Here is a 27,664-nt window from a genome sequence, read left to right as displayed (position 1 = left end):
TCTGTCTATGGGATTTTCCAGGAAAATACTGGAGTGGGTTGCCATTTCCTTCTCCAGGGGATCTTCCCGACCCAGGGGTTGAGCCCCTGAGTCTCTAGCATCTCCTGCATTGCAGGCAGAGCCTTTATTCACTGAGCCACCTGGGAAGCCCAACTTAATATATATGAAGATACTATCTCAGTTCCTTGGTGACTGTTGGTATTAATATTGCTACTACCAGGAACTGAACTTACAAAGATATATATGCAGTTTTTGGTAGCTGGGAGTCTTATATGATGGTCAAAAGTGTTCTTTTGACAAATAACAGTGGAACATATTGTTTGTGATGTTTAAAGAAGAAACAGAGATTTATGTGTGGATCCAATTTGCAGTAGCACCAGGATCTGACAAACAAATTAGTATAAAGTGTAAAACTCTCTAGGTAAAGACAACATATTAAAACACGGACAGTGAGAGGTAACATAAATAAATTTTAAAAATCATAGAATTAATATAAGATATGGATCAGGCTGTGTTTCAAATGTGTGAATGCACAGTGGTGACATAGACAAGGCATTTAACACATTCAGTTTTAGTTTCTTGTTGTGTTAAGATATCATCGTATGGTTTTCAAACCATGCCCTTTGGGCTGTGGGTTGAGAGCTGTGATGTTGGAAAAACCCAGTAGGCTCAGTTTAGATAATACATCCCTTTAGCCACAGCAAGGTATAGTTCTAAGCATTTGTATATTTGAGGGCTCTTATAAGAAATATGTTGTTAAAAACCATTTGAAAATTACTGGCCTATATTGTTTAGCTCCTTCTTACTCTAAAATCCATTGCTTTTTTTATGATTCTACCTAATATCAACATTGTTAAATGTCATCCTAGAATATAATTTGCATAGAGTTGTTTTAATCCTGGTTGGTTATAGGTTAAGTATTTCTTGATCCTTCAGTGACCTTTTGGGAGACATTCCAAGGAGACAGAGTAAAAGTGGAGTGTTCTCTTAAAATATCAAAGGGAAGGAAAAGATGTAATCACTAATACCACATTAAATTTCTGTGCTTCCCATAAATCCCATACATGTACACAAAGGCTCTTTCATTACAAATTGGTCACACTTTTTAGAAGTGACACCACTAATAACAACTCCTAAATGATATTAATCATGTTTAAAGAAAAGAGAGTTCGCTTTAGTATAACATTAGCTAACTCTTGTTAAATTGATTTTGGCCTTCTTGGTTAATTGATTTTAAACACTATTTCCTTAGAGCTTTTATGATGAGCTGTACTGGAGGGAAATGACAAGATTCCTCCTGAAATACTGTCTAGAAATATGTTTCCTTTTTTTTTTTCTTAAATGAATACTTTTTAAAGAGACTTTTTCAAAGTTGAATATGTAGGAATGATACAGTTTAGAAAGCAAATATTTATCTTTAAAGGTAAGTTTGTTAGAATTCAATAGATATTTATGATTAAGATCTTTGATAACATAACAATGAAATATTTAATAATAGAAATATAAGGAATAAGGTGAAAGACTAATTATTCATTAAAAGTCTTAGAAAACAGGAATTCAAATGCTGCATAAGGCTCACTTGTTCATTTAGGCTTCCCCCACCCATCTCCCCTTTCTAATGGCCACCATGAACCCACAACTCCTTTGCTTCTCTGTGACAATAGAATAAAACTTAGGTGGTCTTTGACCACCCCCAGTCTCCAGCTGCTCCTCATTGTTCACTCCCTTAACAGAATCAGGTCTTGCCTGATGCAGCACCTCACATACCAATTGAACTGGCTACTGAACAGGCTATCTCACATGTCAATTGAACTGGCTGGAGGAGACTGATGTTGAAAATTTCTTACCCGATGTCACATTCTCAGGGGTCTCACATCTCAGAAAGTGAGTGTGAAAACTGCTGGGATCTCTATCACAGGATTGTATCCCCATTTCAGGTCCCGTCCTCCTGGGCAGTTCACCTTGTGAGTATCTCTGTCAGCTCCCTATTCGAGCACAGCTGGCGAGGGGCTGAGTTCCATTGTCTGCTATTGTGAGCTGAATCAGAGTTTTAGCAGGGTCTTCCCCTGGACAAATTACCTAAGTTGCTTTGGAAGGAAGAACGTCAAATGAAAAAGTAATCCATTAGGTGGTTGTATGGGAAATGTTGAATGAGACACAGGGTCAATTTAGCAGCCTTTATATGCGAAGAGTTGACTCATTGGAAAAGACCCTGATGCTGGGAGGGATTGCGGGCAGGGGGAGAAGGGGACGACAGAGGATGAGATGGCTGGATGGCATCACCAACTCGATGCACATGAGTTTGAATAAACTCCGGAAGTTGGTGATGGACAGGCAGGCCTGGCATGCTGCGATTCATGGGGTCGCAAAGAGTCAGACATGACTGAGCAACTGAACTGAACTGAACTGATGAAATTTTAGAAATTCAGTCTGTTAGACCAAATACTCATCCCCTCTAAAACTGAGGCTCAAAAATAAAGAAAATGAGATTTGACACAACTATAATTACACATCAAGTATTTGGGCAGACCTCACTGAAAGGAAGTTAACCATAAAGAAATTTATGTTTTTCAAAATACTAAACTTGGGTAAATTATATTACAAAATGATCTAGGCTACTGGAAATACATAAAAAATTCAGCTTTTCAGATTGAGGAGATATAGTCTCTAACTATATCTCATAGAATATAGGTAAATATTATCATAACTATAACCCATAGTCTTGCATCTCACAGTCCAAGAATATGATTGAGGCATCAGTGTAATTTACAGTTTAAGTTTAGGGTCTTTAAAAAGTTCATACTTGCTAGGGATACATAGATAATAGATTTACTCTACAGCAAGGAAGCGACAAAATGCATTATCTAGTCAGCTTCTCCCCATCGGTTTCATATTCTTCTAGAGCTTTAATTGCATGGGGTTGAGGTGCAGTATTACTCACTTGATCAGTTTAAGTGTTATTTTGTCAACAGCTATAATTTATGTTTAAATATATAATTTCAAAAATAATTTTACATTAAAATGATGTTATTTTCCCTTTCAGCCTCAAGACCACATTCCCCTTTGCACCCCACTCTAAGAATCATGCCTTTGCAATTATAAGCCCAAGTCAATGAGAAAATATAATTTAGTTAGTAGAAATTACCTCGACAGCCAATCTTTCAGAAACACATCTATCTTATAAATTAAGGTGCACCTATAATCTAATTTATTTTATCATTATTTTTCTACTTTCTTTTAGAAATATTTCAATTCTTATTAGATTAGTGATGTGAAGCCTAGTGATTGCAAATTGTATTAAGATACTAATATTGGCTAATGCTTAAAGATAAAAGGATATTTGCAGAAATGTATATTTCTTTTTCTTAAATGAATATAACCTCAGTCAACTGTATTTTCTAATTCTTACTTTAACATGTGAAATCAAAGTAGAAACACTTCTTTTAAAAAGTGGTGGTGCTATTAAAGAAATTGAAACAGGTAGTAATAGAAATCTGCAAATGCAAAAAGTGGAATTAATAGAAATGTGCCCATGCAAAGAGCTGAACTGGATTTAGGAAGATGCCACAAAAATAATCCACAGAAGAACCTGGATTGATTAAAATAAAGATTACCAAGCCAACTCCTGGGCATCTACTGTTGTTGTTCAGTCGATAAATTGTGTCCAACTCTTTGTGACCCCATGACTGCAGCATGCCAGACTTCCCTGTCCTTCACTATCTCCTGGAGTTTGCTCAAATTCATGTCCATTGAGTCAGTGATGCCATACAGCCATCTCATCCTCTGTCACCCTCTTCTCCTCCTGCCCTCAATCTTTCCCAGAATCAAGGTATTAGAATTCCCTGGGTTCATCAATATTAGATTTTCTGGGCTCATGCTGCTGTTGCTATTGCTAAGTCGTTTCAGTCGTGTCCGACTCTGTGCGACCCCATAGACGGCAGCCCATGAGGCTCCCCCGTCCCTGAGATTCTCCAGGCAAGAACACTGGAGTGGGTTGCCCTTGCCTTCTCCAATGCAGGAAAGGAAAAGTGAAAGCGAAGTAGCTGAGTCTTGTCCGACTCTTAACGCCCCCATGGACTGTGGCCTACCAGGCTCCTCCATCCATGGGATTTTCCAGGCAAGAGTACTGGAGTGGGGTGCCATTGCCTTCTCCGTCTGGGCTCATAGTGAGAACCTATATTTTTAAAAGTTTATAATGTAATTCTGATAATCACCAAAATTTGGTAATCATTGATTTATAAGCTTCCCTAAGAAGAATTGATGCTTTTGAACTGTGGTGTTGGAGAAGACTCTTGAGAGTCCCTTGGACTGCAAGGAGATCCAACCAGTCCATTCTGAAGGAGATCAGCCCTGGGATTTCTTTGGAAGGAATGATGCTAAAGCTGAAACTCCAGTACTTTGGCCACCTCTTGCGAAGAGTTGACTCATTGGAAAAGACTCTGATGCTGGGAGGGATTGGGGGCAGGAGGACAAGGGGACGACAGAGGATGAGATGGCTGGATGGCATCACCGACTTGATGCACATGAGTTTGAGTGAACTCCGGGAGATGGTGATGGACAGGGAGGCCTGGCATGCTGCGATTCATGGGGTTGTAAAGAGTTGGACACGACTGAGCGACTGAACTGAACTGAAGACTAATTTTGACAGTAAAACTTTCTCACCTAATTGTCATCTTTTAATCCACCCATATACCTGAAATTTCTATTATGAGATGACTCTTACAGTTACAACAAAGTAGATATATTATTTCCAGAGGACTAAATTCATATGTTTTTCAAGTTTGCTTGATAGTGTCTTAGAATCATTTAAAATTTGTTGTTTGTTAACGTGAACTTGATATCAGAGGAGAAAATTTTCATGCAGGAAACTTAACAAGGCCTTAAAAAGTCAACAAAAGAGGTAAAAATGCTAAAAATGAACTTGCAAATTTACATTTCTAATAATCTTTTTGCTCTGATGTCATATATCTCAAATGGACCATGAGTAATTATAACATGCAGTAGTAGACAGGGGTACAGAATACCACAATGGAAATTGTGCATATTCCTGAAGTATCCAATTTATTTATATTGTGATAAACATAAATATGGGCTTCCCTGGTGGCTCAGACAGTAAAGTGTCTGCTTGCAATGTGGGAGACACGGGTTTGATTCCTGGGTCTGGAAGATTCCCTGGAGAAGGAAATGGCAATCCCCTCCTGCACTTTTGCCTGGAAAATCCCATGGACAGAGGAGCCTGATAAGCTACAGTCCATGGGGTTGCAAAGAGTCAGACATGACTGAGTGACTTCACTTATCAAACATAAATATAAAGTAAAACATTTCATATATTCATGTATCCTTCACATTATCATGTGATAAGAATATTCTTATATAAGAATGTTTTATATATATATATTTATATACATATATGTTCATTCTTACACACACATTGAAAGTGGTCAAACAAGAGATGGCAAGAGTGAAGACTGACATTTTAGGAATCAGCAAACTAAAATGGACTGGAATGGGTGAATTTAACTCACATGACCATTATATCTACTTCTGTGGGTAAGAATCCCTTAGAAGAAATGGAGTAACCATCATGGTCAACAAAAGAGTCCAAAATGCAGTACTTGGATGCAATCTCAAAAAGGACAGAATGATCTCTGTTCATTTCCAAGGCAAACCATTCAATATCATGGTAATCCAAGTCTATGCCCTGACCAGTAATGCTGAAGAAGCTGAAGTCAAATGGTTCTATGAAGATCTACAAGACCTTCTATAACTAACACCCAAAAAAAGTTGTCCATTTCATGATAGGGGACTGGAACGCAACAGTAGGAAGTCAAGAAACACCTGGTGTAACAGGCAAATTTGGCCTAGGAGTACAGAATGAAGCAGGGCAAAGACTAATAGAGTTTTGCCAAGAGAATGCACTGGTCATAGGAAACACCCTCTTCCAATAACACAAGAGAAGACTCTACACATGGACATCACCAGATGGTCAACACCAAAATCAGATTGATTATATTCTTTTCAGCCAAAGATGGAGAAGCTCTATACCGTCAGCAAAAAAAAGACTGGGAGCTGTCTGTGGCTCAGATCATGAGCTCCTTATTGCCAAATTCAGACTTAATTGAATAAAATGGGGAAAACCACTAGACCATTCAGGTATGACCTAAATCAAATCCCTTATGATTATAAAGTGGAAGTGAGAAATAGATTTAAGGGACTAGATCTGATAGACAGAGTGCCTGATGAACTATGGACAGAGGTTCATGACATTGTACAGGAGACAAGGGATCAAGACCATCCCCAAGAAAAAGAAATGCAAAAAAGGCAAAAAGGCTGTCTGAGAGTGCCTTACAAATAGGTGTGATAAGAAGAGAAGCAAAAAGCAAAGGAGAAAAGGAAAGATACACCCATTTGAATGCAGAGTTCCAAAGAATAGCAAGGAGAGATAAGAAAGCCTTACTCAGTGATCAGTGCAAAGAAACAGAAGAAAACAATAGAATGGGAAAGATTAGAGATCTCTTTAAGAAAATTAGAGATCTCTTTAAGAAAATTAGAGATACCAAGGGAACATTTCATGCAAAGATGGGCCCAATAAAGGAAGAAATTGTATGGACCTAACAGAAGGAGAAGATATTAAGAAGAGGTGGCAAGAATACACAGAACTGTACAAAGAATATCTTCATGACCCAGATAATCACAATGGTGTGATCACTCACCTAGAGCTAGACATCCTGGAATGCAAAGTCAAGTGGGCCTTAGGAAGCATCACTACAAGCAAAGCTAGTGGAGGTGATGGAATTCCAGTTGAGCTATTTCAAATCCTAAAAGATCATGCTGTGAAAGTGCTGCACTCAATTCCGCAAATTTGGAAAACTCAGCAGTGGCCACAGGATTGGAAAAGGTCAGTTTTCATTCGAAACCCAAAGAAAGGCAATGCCAAAGAATGCTCAAACTACCACACAATTGCACTCATCTCACACACTAGTAAACTAATGCTCAAAATTCTCCAAGCCAAGCTTCAACAGTATGTGAACTGTGAACTGCCAGATGTTTTAGCTGGATTTAGAAAAGGCAGAGGAACCAGATATCAAATTGCCAACATCCACTCGATCATTGCAAAAGCAAGAGAGTTCCAGAAAAACATCTACTTCTGCTTTATTGACTATACCAAAACCTTTGACTGTGTGGATTACCACAAACTGTGGAAAATTCTTCAAGAGATGGGAATACCAGACCACCTCACCTGCCTCTTGAGAAATCTGTATGCAGGTCAGAAAGCAATAGTTAGACCTGGACATGGAACAAGAGACTGATTCCAAATAGGAAAAAAAGTACATCACGGCTGTATATTGTCACCCTATTTATTTAACTTATATGCAGAGTACATCATGATAAACACTGGGCTGGAAGAAGCACAAGCTGGAATCAAGATTGCTGGGAGAAATATCAATAACCTCAAATATGCAGATGACACCACCCTTATGGCAGAAAGTGAAGAACTAAAGAGCCCATTGATGAAAGTGAAAGAGGACAGTGAAAAGGTTGGCTTAAAGCTCAACATTCAGAAAACAAAGATCATGGCATCCGGTCCAATCACTTCATGGCAAAGAGATGGAGAAACAGTGGAAACAGTGGCAGACTATTTTTCTGGGCTCCAAAATCACTGCAGATGGTGACTGTAGGCATGAAATTAAAAGACACTAGATTGGAAAAGAAGAAGTAAAACTCTCACTGTTTGCCAATGACATGATTCTCTACATTGAAAACCCTAAAGAATCCACCAGAAAATTACTAGAGCTAATCAACCAATATAGTAAAGTTGCAGGATATAAAATTAACACACAGATCCCTTGCATTCTTATACACTAACAAGGAGGACACAGAAAGATAAATTAAGGGAACATTCCATTCACCATTGCAACATAAAGAATAAAATACTTAGGAATAAATCTACCTAAAAACCTAAAGACATATATATAGAAAACTATAAAACACTGATGAAAGAAATCAAAGATGACACAGTTAGATGGAGAAATATACCATGCTCATGGGTCAGAAGAATCAATATAGTGAATACTACACCAAGCAATCTATAGATTCAACACAATCCCTATCAAGCTACCAATGGTATTTTTCAGAGAACTAGAACAAATAATTTCACAATTTGTATGGAAATGCAAAAAAGCTCAAAGAGCCAAAGCAACCTTGAGAATGAAAAATGGAACTGGAGGAATCAACCTGCTGACTTCAGGCTATACTGCAAAGCTACACTCATCAAGAAAGTATGGTACTGGCACAAAGACAGAAATATAGATCAGTGGAACAAAACAGAAAGCCCAGAGATAAATCCACGCACCTATGGACACCCTATCTTTGACAAAGGAGGCAAGAATATACAATGGAGAAAAGACATTCTCTTTAACAAGTGGTGCTGGAAAAACTGGTCAACCACTTGTAAAAGAGTCAAACTAGAACACTTTCTCGGAGAAGGCAATGGCACCCCACTCCAGTACTCTTGCCTGGAAAATCCCATGGACGGAGAAGCCTGGTGGGCTGCAGTCCATGGGGTCGCTAAGAGTTGGCACGACTGAGGGACTTCATTTTCACTTCTCACTTTCATGCATTGGAGAAAGCAATAGCAACCCAGTCCAGTATTCTTGCTTGGAGAATCCCAGGGACAGAGGAGCCTGGTGGGCTGCCGTCTATGGGGTCACACAGAGTCGGACAAGACTGAAGCAACTTAGCAGCAGCAGCAGCAGCAGAACACTTTCTAACACCATACACAAAAATAAACTCAAAATGGATTAAAGATCTAAAGGTAAGACCAGAAACTATGAAACTACTAGAGAAAAACATGCAAAACACTCTCTGACATAAATCATAGCAGGAACCTCTATGACTCACCTCCCAGAGAAATGGAAATAAAAGTAAAAATAAACAAATGGGATCTAGTTAAACTTAAAAGCTTTTGCACAACGAAGGAAACTATAAGCAAGGTGAAAAGACAGCCTTCAGAATGGGAGAAAATAATAACAAACAAAGCAACTGACAAAGAATGAATGTCAAAAATATACAACCAACTCCTGCAGCTCAATTCCAGAAAAATAAACGACCCAATCAAAAAATGGGCCAAAGAACTAAACAGACATTTCTCCAAAGAAGACATACAGATGGCTAACAAACACATGAAAAGATGATCAACATCACTCATTATCAGATAAATGTAAATCAAAACCACAATGAGGTACCATCTCATGCTGGTCAGAATGCGTGCTATCAACAAGTCTACAAACAATAAATGCTGGAGAGGGTGCAGAGAAAAAGGAACCCTCTTACACTGTTGGTGGGAATGCAAACTAGTACAACCTGGAATCAAGATTGCCGGGAGAAATATCAATAACCTCAGATATGCAGATGACACCACCCTTATGGCAGAAAGTGAAGAGGAACTCAAAAGCCTCTTAATGAAAGTGAAAGTGGAGAGTGAAAAAGTTGGCTTAAAGCTCAACATTCAGAAAACGAAGATCATGGCATCCGGTCCCATCACTTCATGGGAAATAGATGGGGAAACAGTGGAAACAGTGTCAGACTTTATTTTTTTGGGCTCCAAAATCACTACAGATGGTGACTGCAGCCATGAAATTAAAAGACACTTGCTACTTGGAAGGAAAGTTATGACCAACCTAGATAGCATATTCAAAAGCAGAGACATTACTTTGCCAACAAAGGTCCGTCTAGTCAAGGCTATGGTTTTTCCTGTGGTCATGTATGGATGTGAGAGTTGGACTGTGAAGAAGGCTGAGCACCGAAGAATTGATGCTTTTGAACTGTGGTGTTGGAGAAGACTCTTGAGAGTCCCTTGGACTGCAAAGAGGTCCAACCAGTCCATTCTGAAGGAGATCAGCCCTGGGATTTCTTTGGAAGGAATGATGCTAAAGCTGAAACTCCAGTACTTTGGCCACCTCTTGCAAAGAGTTGACTCACTGGAAAAGACTCTGATGCTGGGAGGGATTGGGGGCAGGAGGAGAAGGGGACGACAGAGGATGAGATGGCTGGATGGCATCACTGACTCGATGGATGTGAGTCTCAGTGAACTCCGGGAGTTGGTGATGGACAGGGAAGCCTGGCGTGCTGCAATTCGTGGGGTCGCAAAGAGTCGGACACAACTGAGCCACTGATCTGATCTGATCTGATGGAGAACAGCATGGAGATTCCTTAAAAAACTGGAAATACACTGCCATACGACTTAGGAATCCCACTGCTGGGCATACACACAGAGGAAACCAGAATTGAAAGAGACACGTGTACCCCAATGTTCACCACAGCACTGTTTATAATAGCCAGGACATGGAAGCAACCTAGATGTCCATCAGCAGACACATGGATAAGAAAGCTGTGGTACATATACACAATGGAATATTACTCCGCCATTAAAAAAAATATATTTGAATCAGTTCTAATGAGGTGGATGAAACTGGAGCCTATTATACAGAGCAAAGTAAGTCAGAGAGAAAAACACCAATACAGTATACTAACGCATATATATGGAATTTAGAAAGATGGTAACGATGACCCGATATACGAGACAGCAAAAGAGACACAGATGTAAAGAACACACTTTTGGACTCTGTGGGAGAAGGCAAGGGTGGGATGATTTGAGAGGATAGCATTGAAACATGTATATTACCATATATGAAATAGATTGCCAGTCCAGGTTCAATGCATGAGACAGGATGCTCAGGGCTGGTGAAATGGGATGACCCTGAGAGTTGGGATGGGGAGAGAGGTGGGAGGGAGGTTCAGGATGGGGAACACATGTACACCCATGGCTGATTCATGTGACTGTATGGCAAGAACCACCACAATATTGTAAAGTAATTAGCCTCCAATTAAAATAAATAAATTAAAAAAAAAAGAAATTAAAAGATGCTTACTCCTTGGGAGAAAAGTTATGACCAACCTAGACAACATATTAAAAAGCAGAGACATTACTTTGCCAATAAATGTCCATCTAGTCAAGGCTATGGTTTTTCCAGTACTCCTGTATGGATGTGAGAGTTGGACTATAAAGAAAGCTGAGCGCTAAAGAATTGATGCTTTTGAACTATGATGTTGGAGAAGACTCTTGAGAGTTCCTTGGACTCTAGGAGATCCAACCAGTAAATCCTAAGGAAATTAGTTCTGAATATTCATTGGAAGGACTGATGTTGAAGCTGAAACTCCAATACTTTGGCCACCTGATGCGAAGAGCTGACTCATTTGAAAAGACCCTGATGCTGGAAAAGATTGAAGGCAGGAGGAGAAGGGGATGACAGAGGATGAGTTGGTTGGATGGCATCACTGACTCAATGGACATGAGTTTGATGATGGACAGGGAGGCCTGGCTTGCTCAAGTTCATGGGATCACAAAGAGTTGGACACAACTCAGCCACTGAACTGAACTGAACTGACATTCATTCTTATGGAGAAGAATATATTAAAAAGGAAATTTCAAGCCTACATAAGATTTCTTTAAATTGGGTGCTCATACTTCTTGTTTTTATACCATGCCAACAAGTGATGAATCTATTATTTTTGAAATTTGGGTACAAACCTTTTAAATTGAAATTTCAAAAGAAAGTTTTTAGCCAGAAACAGAGAGCACACTCTGATATTTTGAGTCCAGTAAAGGTATTATTTATAGAAATTAATGCAAAGTTTAAGGAAAATTGCCCTAGGTCTAATCACAAGGAGGAATTATTACAACTCCTAAGTCTGAAAAAAAGAGGCTGTATAAAGGTATCCATTTGATAGGACTGTGGCCTTTTGTAGAGGGCTAGACGGATGCACCATTTCAGGTTAATATGGTGGGAAGGGAGTCTGGTAAAAAAAAATTCCCAAGTACACCTCTTTCTGTTTTAAAATCACTTGTAACTACCCGTGTTGGCAAAACTCAAGTGTAAGTTAAGCTGCTGACTTGTCCAAATGGTCAGTCTCCCAGGGCACAGAGCAGGGTGAAGCGTGGTGGATTTTGAAGAGCAAGTAAGGGAACAAATCCTTTTGATGCTACTGATATGATACCTATTTTGGTTTGCATGTAATAATAGCCATTCATTCATTTCACAAATACTTATTTAGTATCTACTATGGGTAATATTCTGTGGGAGGCACTGAAGATACAACAGTGAACAAAACAGACAATATTCTTTATATTCATAGGGATTTACTTCTGTATGTAAACAAGTGCAGAGAGAATGAAAGATATGTAGGTGCTAGATTTTGTAAAGAAAACAGTGCAGTTGGAAGGATGAAGAGTAACAGGGGCATGGGTGTAAGTGCTGTTGTTTTAGTTAAGAGTTCAAGGAAAGTAAAATACACAAAAACTGAGAGAAGCCAGTCATGGGATAGTCTGAAGAAGAACATCTCAGGAAAAAGAGACAGCAAGGGTAAAGGTCCTGAGAGTGGAACAGGTTTGGTATATTCTAGGAAGAAAACAAAGGAGCAAGAAGGAGCCAGTAAGTTAGGAGAGCGGAGATGGGATTGGCAAGATGTGGTCTGGTCAGGCAAGGAATTATGATTTACTGTGAAGAGTGTTTCTTTCATTATAGAAGTAGAGATATCTTTGGAAGTTTTAAGAAGGAGAGTTGTGATATAATTTGAATAGCTTAAAGGATTGCTCTGGCTAATCTTCCTTTGTGAGGAAAAGCAGAAATCAAGTTATAAAAATTTGTAGCAGTCTAGGCTAAAGAACATACTGGTGTGTATTACTTGAAGGAGCAATAATAAGAACCATTCGACTTCAGCTTCTTGGCAGTAGTGGCTGGGGCATAGACTTGAACTACTGTGATGTTGAGTGGTTTGCCTTGGAAATGAATGGAGATCATTCTGTCATACAAAACTGGGGGAGGGGAAAGTACTTCAAGGCTGTATATTGTCACCCTGCTTATTTACCTTATATGCAGAGCACATCATGAGAAATGCCCGGCTGGGATGAAGCACAAGCTGGAATCAGGATAGCAGGGAGAAATATTAATAACCTCAGATAAGCTGATGACACCACCCTTGTGGCATAAAGAGAAGAGAAACTAAAGAGCCTCTTGATGAAGGTTGAAAGAGGAGAGTGAAAAAGCTGGCTTAAAACTCAACATTCAAAAAACTAAAAACATGGCATCAGGTCCCATCACTTCATGGCAAATAGATGGGGAAGGTTGAAACAATGACAGACTTTATTTTCTTGGGCTCCAAATATCACCGTAGATGGTGACTGTAGCCATGAAATTAAAAGACACTTGCTCCTTGGAGGAATAACTATAACAAACTTAGACAGCATATTAAAAAGCAGAGACATAACTTTACTGACAAAGGTCTGTCTAGTTAAAGCTATGATTTTTCCAGTAGTCATGTACAGATGTGAAAGTTGGATCATATAGAAGGCTGAGTGCTGAAGAATTAATGCTATCAATCAAACTGTGGTGTTGGAGAGGACTCTTTAGAGTATCTTGCACTGCAAGGAGATCAAACCAGTCAATTTTAAAGGAAATTATCACTGAATATTCATTGCAAGGACTGATGCTGAAGCTGAAGCTCCAATACCTTGGCCACCTGATGCGAAGAGCCAACTCATTGGAAAAGACCCTGATGCTGGGAAGATTGAGGACCGGAGGAGTTTGAGTAACTCCAGGAAAAGTGAAGGACAAGCAAGTGCGCCTTGCTGCAGTACATAGGTTCACAAAAGGTGGGACATGACTGAGTGACTCGACAGCACCAGCAATAATAAGAACAGATTCTGCTCATTTGCTGAAGCTCATTCCTCTATGTGTATTTCAATTTTTAAAAATCATTACAATTTATATGACTTGTGAATGATCAAACTTCCTCACTTCCTGTGTCTGAAATCAACCAAGTTTAATGAAAACAACATAGAATTAAGTCTAAAAACTCATCCCTCAGTAAGCTTTCTGATTATGCTTGCTTAAACGGTTTATGGCAATCAAATTAATTGGGTTCTGAATTAATACCAATTAAATTTAAAAGCTGATTGCATGTATCTGTAAACCAAGACCTGACTTTGTTATAAGACTGCTTTTTTAAAAAAAATCAGTAATTGTTTGGTTAATGTGTGTTATTTTAAAATACATCTTTTCATAAGGATTTTATCATTTTGGTTTGTTAGTGAAACATCAGCCAAATTGTGAAGACCATTTGAGACCAAATGTCATTACCATGATGTTATATTTAAACATCGTTTCTTCAGACTCACAGATATAGTGAACAGACTTGTGGTTGCCGAGAGAAAGGGAAGGATTGCCGAGTTTACAATTAGCAGATACAAACTGTTATATAGGATGGATAAAAAACAAGGTCCTACTGTATAGCATAGGGGACTATACAGTATTCAGTGTCCTGTGATGAATCATAATGAAAAATAATATGAAAAAAAGATACATACTTATGTATAACTGAATCACTTTGCTGTACTGGAGAAGTTAACATTGTAAATGAAATATACTTAAACAAAAATTTTTAAAAGTCATCATTTCTGAAATAGTTTAGTATTGCAAACACAATTCTTATGCATAAAAGTAATGAGAATTATCAAGAATACAAAAAGCATTAGGTTAGAGTTTTTATTTTTAATTTTTTGAAAATTAGGTTTGATTTATTGTTAAAATTTTTTATGTTAAATTTAAATAAGTTAGTTTGATTAGTAGTGATTTACTCAAAGGGAAAAATCAATTTAAACCCTTCAATAAATTTTTTCAGTATTTGAGTAAAACTACTCCAGTACTCTTGCCTGGAAAATCCCATGGATGGAGGAGCCTGGTAGGTTGCAGTCCATGGGGTCTCTAAGAGTTGGACACGACTGAGCGACTTCACTTTCACTTTTCACTTTCATGCATTAGAGAAGGAAATGGCAACCCACTCCAGTGTTCTTGCCTGGAGAATCCCAGGGACGGGGGAACCTGGTGGGCTGCCGTCTATGGGGTCGCACAGAGTCGGACATGACTGAAGTGACGTAGCATAGCATAGTATTGGCAGAATGAGGATGAAATTTCACAAACTGAATTCTCAGTTCACAGCTTAACATTAATAATAACAGCAATAGATATCACTGTGCTTATTATGAATCAGTTTCTAGGCTAGTTACTTTAAACAGATTATCAGGCTTAATCCTACTTTATTTAAGTAAGTGTTAATTTATCATCTCTGGAAGGAGACAATTGACCACATAGCAACATGCTTCCCTGTCCCTACTGCTGATTTTATTATAATGTATTTATCATAACCTTTTATAACATCCAAAGAAAAGGATAAAAGTAAATGAACACTAGTCTACACATCTACTTAAAACGTATTTATTGAATTTCTACACTGTGTTACATACACATAATTCCAGGTGCTAGAGATAAGGGATGGGGGAGCCTGGTGGGCTGCCGTCTGTGGGGTCGCACAGAGTCAGACACGACTGACTTAGCAGCAGCAGCAGGGATAAAGTAGTGAATAAAACAAAAAAAAAAAAGAAAAACTGTTTTGAAACTTTCCCATTCAGAACCTTTAAATTTCGTTTTTATTCTATTTTATTCTGGGTAATTTCACACAAATCTGAAACAAGACTCATATTTATAACTCTAGCTTGATGACCATTTTCCAATTCTATATCTCTAGCCTAGATCTGATACACTGAAAAACGAAAAGCAACAAAGTGTCTTTCTAAAACCATGAGAAACTTTCTATGGTTTTATGTTGCTTAAGCTATTCTGTTGTCATTATTTTCCAGATATGCTTCCCTACATCCTATATTCTTAGAGATCATGGGCAGAGATTGTATCTGTTTTATTAATTACTATAACTTCAGTGTTTAGACATGTTCTTGGCTCATCTTTGGTAATAACCATTAACAACTGTTTCTAAACAAGCACTGAGTTATCTATTTATATGATGCATCATCTTATCAGATACAAAGGGCTAAAGTTTCAATCATGTATATTCTCCTTTTTTGTGTCTCAATGAATAGACTCACGATTCTCCCAATTACAAAAGAAAGAAATTTTGCTTCTGAGAGAACACATAAAATGAGAAAAACACATAAAATGAGAAAAAACAAAGAAAGAAATTTGGAGTTAGCATTAACATATAATTCTCCCTCACCCTGCCTAGTCACAAATCATGTACATTTTACTGCCTTTATTTATAATCCCTTTGCAATATACATCAGTTACATACATACGTGCAAACCATCAGAGTAGTCATACATGGATGCGACAAACGATTTTACTTAGAAAATCAAATTTGTATAGGACACTCATTTCAAATGAAAAGGTAAAGTTCTCTCTTTCCTATACTTATACTTTCACTTGTTTTTTTTTGGTAACACTCTGATACATCCTGATGTGAAAAAAAGTAAGATATGACATGAAAAATTTTAAAGTATGTAATTTTAGTATTAAACCATATAATCTGATAATAATATATATCAGATTAGATTATATCATGCAATGTTTAAATCCACTTAATAATGTTTGCAGGGCTTCCCTGGTGACTCACCGGGAATGTTTAGACACAGTTTCTATCGCTGATCAGGGAAGATCCCACGGTGTCACAGACTAGCTAAATCCGTACACCACAATGGTTGAGCCTCTGCTGTGGAAACTGGAAGCTACAACTACTCAGCCCACAACTACTGAAGCCAGAGTGCCCTAGAGCCTGTGCACCACGACGGGAGAAGCCACTTGCAATGAGAAGCCTTCACGCTGCTACTCTAGAGCAGCCTCTGCTCGCTGCAACTAGAGAAAAGCCCACGCAGAAATGAAGACCCAGCACGGCTAAAAACAAATGAACAGGTAAATAAAATTACTTAAAAATAATAATAAAGCTTTGGATAATTCTTTAGCTAGTAGATATAAACATTCTAATGTAAGTTAGCAAAACCCATTTGGAAAGTAATTTTAGAATTGACTAAAATTGTAAAGAAAAACATGTTTATGCTCAGACCCAGTGATTTCCCTTCTAGGAATGTATCTTACAGAAAGGTATCACAGAGATATACTTGAAGATATTACAAAGATGTTAAGGGATTTTTTTTTGCCGCCCCATGGATTACAGCCTGCCAGGCTCTTCAGTCCATGGGATTCTCCAGGCATTGCAGTTGGATTCTTTACCACTTAGCCACCAGGGAAGCCCATGGAATACTAGGCACCTACTTAAAAAAAAATTGTAGTCGATTTACACAACTGACATGAAAATATTTTGAAGACACTTTTAAAAAAGGCAAGTTGCAGGAATCTTTAGTAAAATCTCAATTTTGAAGGTTTGGTGGGAAAAATAGAAGAAAATGCATTTAATAAAAGTTTAAAAAACATGAAAATAGATTCAGTTTTTGTGAACTCAATTTAATAAATTACTATCACTTAAATTTAATACATATTTATTTTATATAACATGATTATCTAAAATATCACAGTCATAAAATTACTTTTTTTTTTTTTGGCCATACTCTGTGGCATGTGGGATCTTAATTCCCTGAGTGATCAAACCCTTGCCCTCTGCTTTGAAAGGTGGTGTCTAAACCACTAGACTGCCAGGGAAGTCCCTGAAAAAACATTTTTTTTTTTAGCAAAAGATTTGAGTTGGAGTATATATATTTCCAAAATATACTTGGAAGGAAATAATCTCCACTTTCAACAACATGGGACTTCCCTGGACTTCCCTGGTGGCTCAGCTGGTAAAGAATCTGCCTGCAATGCAGGAGACCTCGGTCTATCCCTGGGTTGGAGAAGGGAATGGCTACCTATTCCAGTATTCTGGCCTGGAGAATTCCATGGACTGTATAGTCCATGGGGTAACATCTCTTCAAGCCAATGGCTATATATTTTGTTCTCTTATAAGGGCTTTCCATGTTGATTCAAGAAATTATAGTTTCTATTTTTGGATTTTGAATTAATTCATGTCTATTAAGGAAATCAGTCCTGGGTGTTCATTGGAAGGACTGATGCTAAAGCTGAAACTCCAGTACTTTGGCCACCTCATGCGAAGAGTTGACTCATTGGAAAAGACTCTGATGCTGGAAGGAATTGGGGCAGGAGGAGAAGGGGACGACAGAGGATGAGATGGCTGGATGGCATCACCGACTCGATGGACATGAGTTTTAGTGAACTCCAGGAGTTGTGATGGACAGGGAGGCCTGGCGTGCTGCGATTCATGGGGTTGAAAAGAGTTGGACATGACTGAGCGACTGAACTGAACTGAACTGATGTCTATCATTCTTATGATACTTATGTTAAAGTTTTAATAGATTAAGGTATAAAATTCCTTTGACCTTTTACTTAACCTTCAAGTATTTTCTTCGTTGTTCCTAAGCAAGTTATATTCTCTTTTTTCATGCTTTTTAAAGTAATAAATGTGAGCAATTATTAGCTACAATTTACAACATATTTATTAATACTTTTGATATTTATAATTTTATCACATATTTTTACCACTTATACCTTTGTTCATTTTTATGATGTTCATAGAAACTTTTATTCCTCCTCTATAGTTTTTATTCTCTTATGCCTAGGACTTAGACTTCCAAAGTCATTGCTCTAAATTTCATTTTTTCTGTCAGTGAAGAGCAATGATTATACATATTTTAAGAGTGTTTATTATTTATAAGCTACGATTTTAAACATTACTCTGTGGAATATTTTACCAGTCCTATCAAAAAGTTATATTTATGTACATTTTACAGAAAAGAAACTGAGACTCTGAGAAATCAGATACTTGTACTTAATTACAGTCAATAAGTAGAAAACTCGTATTATTTGAACCTAAATTACTTCATCTGTAGTTTTTTTCTCCTCTGTCACAATGCATGTCCTTCTTCGTGGTTTCCTCTTGTCCCTTTCACAGTTATTTTTCTAATATAACTTTAAAAGCTTTAGGTTGCTATAGCATCTCTCCTATTTTCCTTACTTTTAGTTTTCTTCAAACTTGGTTGCACATCAGAACTATTCAGGGAGATTTTTAAATTATACATCTCTCTCAGACCTCTACCCCCACTTTATTATTACTATTATTTTTTCAAAGATTTTTTTTTAATGTGGACTATTTTTAAAGTCTTTATTGAATTTGGTATTATATTGGTTCTGTTGTTTATGTTCTGATTTTATGGTCATGAGGTATATGGGATCTTAGAGCTCTCCAACCAGGGATCAAACCCTTACCCTCTGCATTGGAAGTCAAAGTCTTAATTACTAGACCACCAGAGAAGTCCCCACACTTTATTATTAAATTTCCATCAACAACATTAGTTCAGTATATATTTATATATATATATTTATTACATTTGTCTAACTTAGAGTTCTATATCCTTATTAATTCCATACATAGTCCTGTTGGGATAATGGTTTTATCTTCAGTTCAATTCAGTTCAGTCACTCAGTCGTGTCCGACTCTTTGCAACCCCATGAATCACAGCACACCAGGCCTCCCTGTCCTTCACCAACTCCCGGAGTTCACTCAGACTCACGTCCATCAAGTCAGTGATGCCATCCAGCCATCTCATCCTCTGTCATCCCATTCTCCTCCTGCCCCAATCCCTCCCAGCATCAGAGTCTTTTCCAATAAGTCAACTCTTCGCATGAGGTGGCCAAAATACTGGAGTTTCAGCTTTAGCATCATTCCTTCCAAAGAAATCCCAGGGCTGATCTCCTTTAGAATGGACTGGTTGCATCTCCTTGCAGTCCAAGGGACTCTCAAGAGTCTTCTCCAACACGACAGTTTAAAAGCATCAATTCTTCGATGCTCAGCTTTCTTCACAGTCCAACTCTCACATCCATACATGACCACTGGAGAAACCATAGCCTTGACTAGATGGACCTTTGTTGGCAAAGTAATGTCTCTGCTTTTCAATATGCTATCTAGGTTGGTCATAACTTTTCTTCCAAGGAGCAAGCGTCTTTTAATTTCATGGCTGCAGTCACCATCTGCAGTGATTTTGGAGCCCCAAAAAATAAAGTCTGACACTGTTTCCGCTGTTTCCCCATCTATTTCCCATGAAGTGATGGGGCCAGATGCCATGATCTTCGTTTCCTGAATGTTGAGTTTTAAGCCAACTTTTTCATTCTCCTCTTTCACTTTCATCAAGAGGCTCTTTAGTTCCTCTTTACTTTCTGCCATAAGGGTGGTGTCATCTGCATATCTGGGGTTATTGATATTTCTCCTGGCAATCTTGATTCCAGCTTGTGTTTCTTCCAGCCCAGCATTTCTCATGATGTACTCTGCATATAAGTTAAATAAGCAGGGTGACAATATACAGCCTTGACATACTCCTTTTCCTATTTGGAACCAGTCTGTTGTTCCATGTCCAGTTCTAACTGTTGCTTCCAGACCTGCATACAAATTTCTCAAGAGGCAGGTCAGGTGGTCTGGTATTCCCATCTCTTTCAGAATTTTCCACAGTTCATTGTGATCCACACAGTCAAAGGCTTTGGCATAGTCAATAAAGCAGAAATAGATGTTTTTCTGGAACTCTCTTGATTTTTCCATGATCCAGCGGATGTTGGCAATTTGGTCTCTGGTTCCCCTGCCTTTTCTAAAACCAGCTTGAACAACTGGAAGTTCACGGTTCATGTATTGCTGAAGCCTGGCTTGGAGAATTTTGAGAATTACTTTACTAGCGTGTGAGATGAGAGCAATTGTGTGGTAGTTTGAGCTTTCTTTGTTTTATCTTGCTGCTGCTGCTGCTGCTTAGTCGCTTCAGTTGTGTCCAACTCTGTGCGACCCCATAGACGGCAGCCCATCAGGCTCCCCTGTCCCTGGGATTCTCCAGGCAAGAACACTGGAGTGGGTTGCCATTTCCTTCTCCAATGCATGAAAGTGAAAAGTGAAAGTGAAGTCGCTCAGTCATGTCTGACTCCTAGCGACCCCATGGACTGCAGCCTACCAGGCTCCTCCTTCCATGGGATTTTCTAGGCAAAAGTACTGGAGTGGGGTGCCATTGCCTTCTCTGAAGTATAGTAAATCTTAAGCAGCATAAGAGTTAGAACAGGAAATTGTCTCCATTAATAGTGGACTCTCCATGGCACACCTGAACTCTTCTAGAGATCACTTTCCAATGAATCATAGTTTCTGGTAAGTTGTTTTCATCAAAAACAGAAAACATCTGAACTAATTCTTTTATAACCATACTTTAATTCTCATAGCAGTCTCACACTATATTTGCATCTAATAGGAGCTTCCTAACATTATTTAAGGAAGGGCCAAAATGATGGTTTACAGTCTTTAGGGTGGGCAGTACTTATTTTTGGTGATCTTTTTCCTCTTAAACTGATGCACTCCCTTACCACTGCTGAACCCAACCATCAATGCCCACCTTTTGAAAGTGGTACAAGCTATACTGCTTGAGGTGAAACAAACACTTTTCTAAAACCATGGGGAATTTTCTAAAGTTTGTGTTGTTCTGTCATCTTTATTTTCTAGAATAGGCTTTTCTACAGTTTATATACTTAGAGATCATGGGCCTAATTTTGTCTGTTTTGTTAATTACTATAACATCGATGCCTAACAATGTTCTTGGCTGATCTTTAGCAATCTTTTGCTAACAACCTGCTTAAACTGTTCACATCTGGGTTACTGGAGAGTGACTATCTTCGTTTGTCTGGTAAAGATTAACTGATAGTTTATAGAACCTGAGAAAGGTTTACAAGCAAATATATTTACAGACCAATTGAAACTATTCCTCTTTTCTTATGTACAGTATAGCAAAAGGTGCCAATGAAAAACTGGAACTTGCTGTCTGCCTCTACAAGGTTTAAGTCATTAGCTTCTGCAGCTGCTGACCTTCAACTCATCCTGAAAAATATTCAGGATGGAGATCAGATGCTAGGCACTCTGTTCTGGGAAAACCTGGAAGAATGGGGTTTAGATAGATATTTTCAGATTTTATGAGCCCAATTCTTGCATCTCCTTATATCTAGAAAAGCACTGAAATCATTAACGGTGACATCGGCTTCTCATGACTAGTAGCAGTGATAGCCGCTCAGTCATGTCTGACTTCTTTGCAACCCCTTAGACTGTAGCCTGCCAGGCTCCTCTGTCAATGGAATTCTCCGGGCAAGAATACTGCAGTGGGTAGCCATTCCCTTCTCCATGGGATCTTCCTAACCCAGGGATCGAATCCAGGTCTCCTGCATTGCAGGTAGCTTCTTTACCATCTGAGCCACCGGGGAAGCCCAACTAACTGCAAACCTCTGCCAAAATATGTGTTTGACTGCAGGTACCCCTTCACTGAAATCATATATATACTGACTTTCCTCCCTGGCTCTTTGGAGCAGTTTCTGAGAGCTATCTTAAGTACTGTCTTGTGGGCTATAGTTCTCATTTTGACCCAAATAAAACAACTCACAACTCTCAGGTGTGCCTTTTTGTTTTTTTTTAATTGAACACTCCATGTGGCCTGTGGAATCTCAGTTCCCCAGCCTGGACCCTGAGCAGTGAAAGCAAAGAGTCCTAACCATTGGACCACTGGGGAATTCCCAATATAGTGTATTTTTTTTAATCAACAAAGGTTATCACTAAATCAAGTTCTCTAACAGATCACTTAGTCTAATAGTAAATTTATTAAAAAATAAAAATTGAGAAAACCAATGAATTATTTGACAAAGAAACAGAATCATCATGGAGAGTGTCAAGTTCTAGCGCCAACAAAGTCCCAATTAGAAGAAAAATGGCTGTGTCTTTTTTTGTGTGGACTAATCTTCTTAAAAATCTGAGGATAGGACAGCTACAGAAACCAAATTCACTTTCTTGGTCAAGTTTCCTAAACTATATATAATCTGCTATGCTGATAGAATCAACAACATCATCCTCAAAATACATTCGTTACTAGGCTTGACTCCTTTTTGCCTTCTGCTGTTATTTATGTCATTCTTATTTAGTCTCCCTTACTCTATAAAATGTACTTTTATTAGTTCTCACAAGGCATATATATATGCGTACCAATATTTTCAATAAAACTCTTTTCCTTTCCACCTGCTCATCAACATTATCAAAATATAAAGTTCTTTTTGGACTGGAAATGATATTAGTTTGTCTCATACTGAATGGAACCTGCCTTTTCCACATATGCCTATTTTACTCATAAAATACATTGAATAATAAATATAAGAAATTATATGCCACTCAAATAATACAGTACTGTCATTTAGGATGATCGTTGCTGTTTAGTCGCTAAGTTGCATCTGACTCTTTTGTGACCCCATAGACTGTAGACAGCCAGGCTCCTCTATCCATGGGATTTTACAGGCAAGGATACGGGAGTGGGTTGCCATTTCCTTCTCTGGGGTATCTTCCTGGCCCAGGGATTGAACCCATGTTTCCTGCATTGGCAGGTGGATTCTCCAGCACTGAGCCACCTGGGAAGCCCATTTAAGATAATGGGGAGTGTTTAATATGTTCTAGAAACTGTGCTTGGTGTTGTCACTACAGATGTAACAAAGACGTGGGCTGTACCTTCAAGAAGCTCCTGAAGAGGTTGGAAGGGTACTACGTTATCAGATACTTAAAAATGCAGCATCAGGCACCAGAGAAGGGCACCTGGCCATGAAAATTAGGAAACGTTTCCTAGGGATGGTGTCATTTGAATGGATAGAGGTGTGACAACATCTGAGCAGTGGGAAGAAGTTGTCGTCAGTGGGAAAGGTCTATGGAAAAGATATGATATTGGGGGGAATGTTGCCTCTGAAATGTTCAAGATAGGAATTGCATGGGGAGAAGGCTGGTATAGCTGCTGAGAGAAATGAAGTCTATAAAAAGAAAAGTTTACGTCATCACTATCATATCCCTTGAGGTAAGCATTTACAAAATATCTGAAGAAATAAATATCAGTACCAAAAATTTTTACTGAAGGCAAAAAACCTATAAATGGGGTTTTCTTCTGGCTCTGCCATAAGTCTCTCAATAATCCGTCTGGCCCCAAAAGCATGAATGAGAACTTTGATAATAAACAGCTTTCAACTGAATTCAGACATTTGGTTTAGATTCTCTCTAGATAAGTTAGAAATACTATGGATGCCGTGTTGCTCCTGGCAAGTGATTGACCTAACAGGGGTTGCTAGTCTCTAAGGGAATAAAATGTGGAAGTAGGTGTAACTTCAATAACAATGTCTCCTTCTACTTTCAATTCTAAACGATTACTCCACCAGTTCCCAGCAAGGAACAAAGAAATAAAAGCTGAAAGTATTGTTGTCTATGGATTTTCTTTATATCTTTTTCCTCTTTTTTTATACCATTGGCAGAATTCCAAACCACAAAGTTTGTTCCTATATTTGAGAAGCCAACTGAAAGAGTCATGAAGATTTTATTAATGCCAATAGCCACTAAATCCTGAGGTTTCTAAAACACTTATGATGACAACAAAATAACTGTTATTGATGCACATTTTTTAAGTGCCCAGAGTTCATTACAGAGGAACTTATTATAAACATCTCAAAGTTAAGTATCTTTGACACAGATAAGAGTTTAAATTTTTCAAAGCCTTTTAAAATACTGATTTATCAACAGAAACACAATTAAAGAAGTGAGCATTAACTTCTGTCTAAGAACACATCTTTAGGTTTGGCTGTGTATTCTGAGGTGGCCAAGTTCACAATGAGTGGCTAGTGGACCAGCCAACTGGATAAATTCTAGGCTGAGAAAAGATGTATTTTCCAGGCAAGCTCCGCTACATCTGATTAAAGAATCTCCATCTCCAGAAAGCCTGTCCTCTATTCAGTCTCACTGGGTAGAGAAGTAGCTTGAAAAGGAACAATGACTGATAGTGATTATAATTGTTCCTTTCATTGAGCATTTAGTATGTACAATGTACTTTTTTCCTAACTGTTTGACAAGTATTGTCTTATTTATCCTCATAGCACTATGAGTTATATGACATTATTACAGTTTTCCCCTGAAATTTCTCATTGTATTACCCTTCTGAATTACTCCTGAATATGAACATCTCTGGGTTCTATCTTTTCTCCAGCAGTAGATAAAGTAAGTTATCATGGGATTGATGTGCTTCTGGAACTCTAAAAGTAATGTACTAATTCTTATTTTATGGCGGTTTTTACTTCCAAGAAAGATAAGGAGCTATAAAGATGCTATAGAACAAAACATTTATGAAGTATCTACCATATTCACAGATTTGTTGATAAAAATATTAGACACTCTGAAGAAGATAAAACATAGAGAATAACATAGTCGATATACTCAAAATGATAGCCTGTTTTTCCTTTCATTTTTCCTTGTGGTTATACAAATAAAAGATTCATACAAGGTTCTATTCATATACTTTAATTACAGTGTATGCCTGGACATATGGCCTATCGTCAAAATGCTTTGATCTTGTCATTATACATGAATGTTTGTGCAGGTATTTCCCTCCTCCTTTCATAAGTGTCCTGGACCTGTACTAAGTAAATATTATTATACTCTTTCTCTGGCTTTCGAGGGTGTGCCAGATCAAAAAGAAAAACATAAAAAGGCAACATAAACCGTAACTAAATTAATAATTATCTGCAGCCTGGATTTAGAGTTTGAGACAAAAAGATATCATTGAAAATTAAAACACAAATTGAAATCCTTTGCCAGTGTTTAGACAAAACTAGAAACTTCAAAGCTGAAACGAATTCTTATATTTGACAGTTAGGTCTTCTCAGTAAATAAAATGTTACTACTATGTTCCAGGAAGAATCATGACTGTCTTAAAATTCTAGTATTTTTCTAGTATTAACTGAACTTTTGACTACTCTGAGATACTTTAGTATAGACCAGAATTTTGGAATTTCAAATTATGATCTTTAACTATAAAATAGATGCAAGAATACAATAATCATTTTAACATGAATAATATATCAACCTTGGATATTCATTGGAAGGACCAATGTTGAAGTTGAAGTTCCAATACTTTGGCCACTTTACACAAAGAACCAACCCATTGGAAAAGACCCTGATACTGGGAAAGATTGAGGGTGAGAAAGAAGGAGACAACAGAGGATGAGATGGTTGGATGAAATCACTGACAATGGACACGAGTTTCAGCAAACTCCAGGAGACAGTGAAGCCTGGTGTGCTGTAGTTCATGGGGCCTCAAAGAGTCAGGTATTACTGAGCAACTGAACAATAACAACAAACAATGCATTATTGATATAATTTATGTATTTAATACGATAGCCATTAGGATTTATATTTTGAGGATATGAAGTTTTAAGAAAATATGAGGGAAAGAAACATTTTATATGATGTGTGAATTAATGTAAATAATAATTACATTAACAATTTAGAATTAATTTCTTAAGTCCCAATATGGAATATAATGGTCTTTCTAAGAGCTTGAAAGTACTAATCTAAGGACAAATAAAACATTAACTTCAACATTAAGAAATTTAAGAACCATACTTTAGTGTGATTGAAAGGTAAAATTCATGTTAAAAGATATACTCATGCACAATAATTAATAAAATAGGATGTCTATTTGTACAAATATATTTACCATACTCTCTTCAATGATATGGTAGATTTGAAAATGCTTTCATTTGTTTAAGCAGTACGCACTGATGTTCAGTTTGGAACTAGACATGGTGTTAGATGCTTTCCTAGTGGCTCAGTGGTAAACAATCCTCCTGCAATGCAGGAGACCTGGGTTCGATTCCTGGATGTGGAAGATTCCCTGGAGAAGGAAATGGCTACCCACTCCAGTATTCTTGCTTGGAAAATTCCATGGACAGAGGAACCTGGAGAGCTACAGTCCATGGGGTTGCAAAGAGTCTCACACGACTGAGCACATTGTGTTAGATGCCTTGTGAGGATCAAGAAGGTAAGTAGAAGACACACAGAGAAGGCAGGATTCCCTACTGAGTATCTCATGCTGTAACCAGAAAGATGGTCAACCACATGTGTGCTGCAAAATATTAGAATAAATACGTTGGAAGACAAATGACAAAAGCAACTTTATAGTTCTAAAACCGTTGGCTCATTTAGGATTAGAAAGATGTTCATAGTGACATTATTAGTTGAGTTTGCATTTTTTAAAATTATTATTTTTTTTACAATATTGTATTGGTTTTGTCATACATCAACATGAATCCGCCACAGGTGTACATGTGTTCCCAGTCCTGAACCCCCCTCCCACCTCCCTCCCCATACCATCCCTCTGGGTCATCCCAGTGCACCAGCTCCAAGCTTCCTGTATCCTGCCTCCTGTATCCTGCATCGAACCTGGACTGGCGATTCGTTTCTTATATGATATTATACATGTTTCAATGCCATTCTCCGGAATCATCCCACCCTCTCCCTCTCCCACAGGGTCCAAAAGACTGTTCTATATACATCTGTGTTTGTTTTTAAGAGAACAACTTTGTCCGAATATGAAGAATCTTGAAACTCTAGCCAGTTTAGAATTCTGGTCTACAACAATCACATATGTGGAACAGGGTGGTATTTAACATATCCCTATGAGATGGAGAAGTTATCATTTTTGTTCTTTAGAAAACCTGGAAAATCCCCATTCAAAAGTCCCCTTCCAACGCCCGTCCCCCGCCGCCACCACCGCCTGTGTTGGCGGTGTAATCCATCATATCTGAAAAGGTCCACATCTCTTTGAATAAGAATCATGTTCCTACTGTGGTTTGAGATATTTCCATTGTGATGCTCACAACTATTTTTAATATTT

At 38.0% G+C, this 27,664-nt stretch overlaps 1 long non-coding RNA gene across 1 annotated transcript in view; it reads left to right on the top strand.

Moving 5' to 3' along the window:
• The first annotated feature begins 16,535 nt into the window (after positions 1-16,535).
• The window catches only part of LOC129643392 (uncharacterized), a 28,646-nt gene continuing 17,517 nt past the window's right edge, over positions 16,536-27,664 (top strand). Inside the window, exon 1 of the long non-coding RNA XR_008710282.1 lies at positions 16,536-16,817. This is a non-coding gene — a long non-coding RNA (uncharacterized LOC129643392). The remainder of the gene's footprint in view (positions 16,818-27,664) is intronic.

The sequence above is a fragment of the Bubalus kerabau genome, chromosome 2 (assembly GCF_029407905.1).
Source record: "Bubalus kerabau isolate K-KA32 ecotype Philippines breed swamp buffalo chromosome 2, PCC_UOA_SB_1v2, whole genome shotgun sequence".
Classification (NCBI taxonomy): domain Eukaryota; kingdom Metazoa; phylum Chordata; class Mammalia; order Artiodactyla; family Bovidae; genus Bubalus; species Bubalus kerabau.
This window is presented reverse-complemented; position numbering and strand designations above follow the sequence as displayed.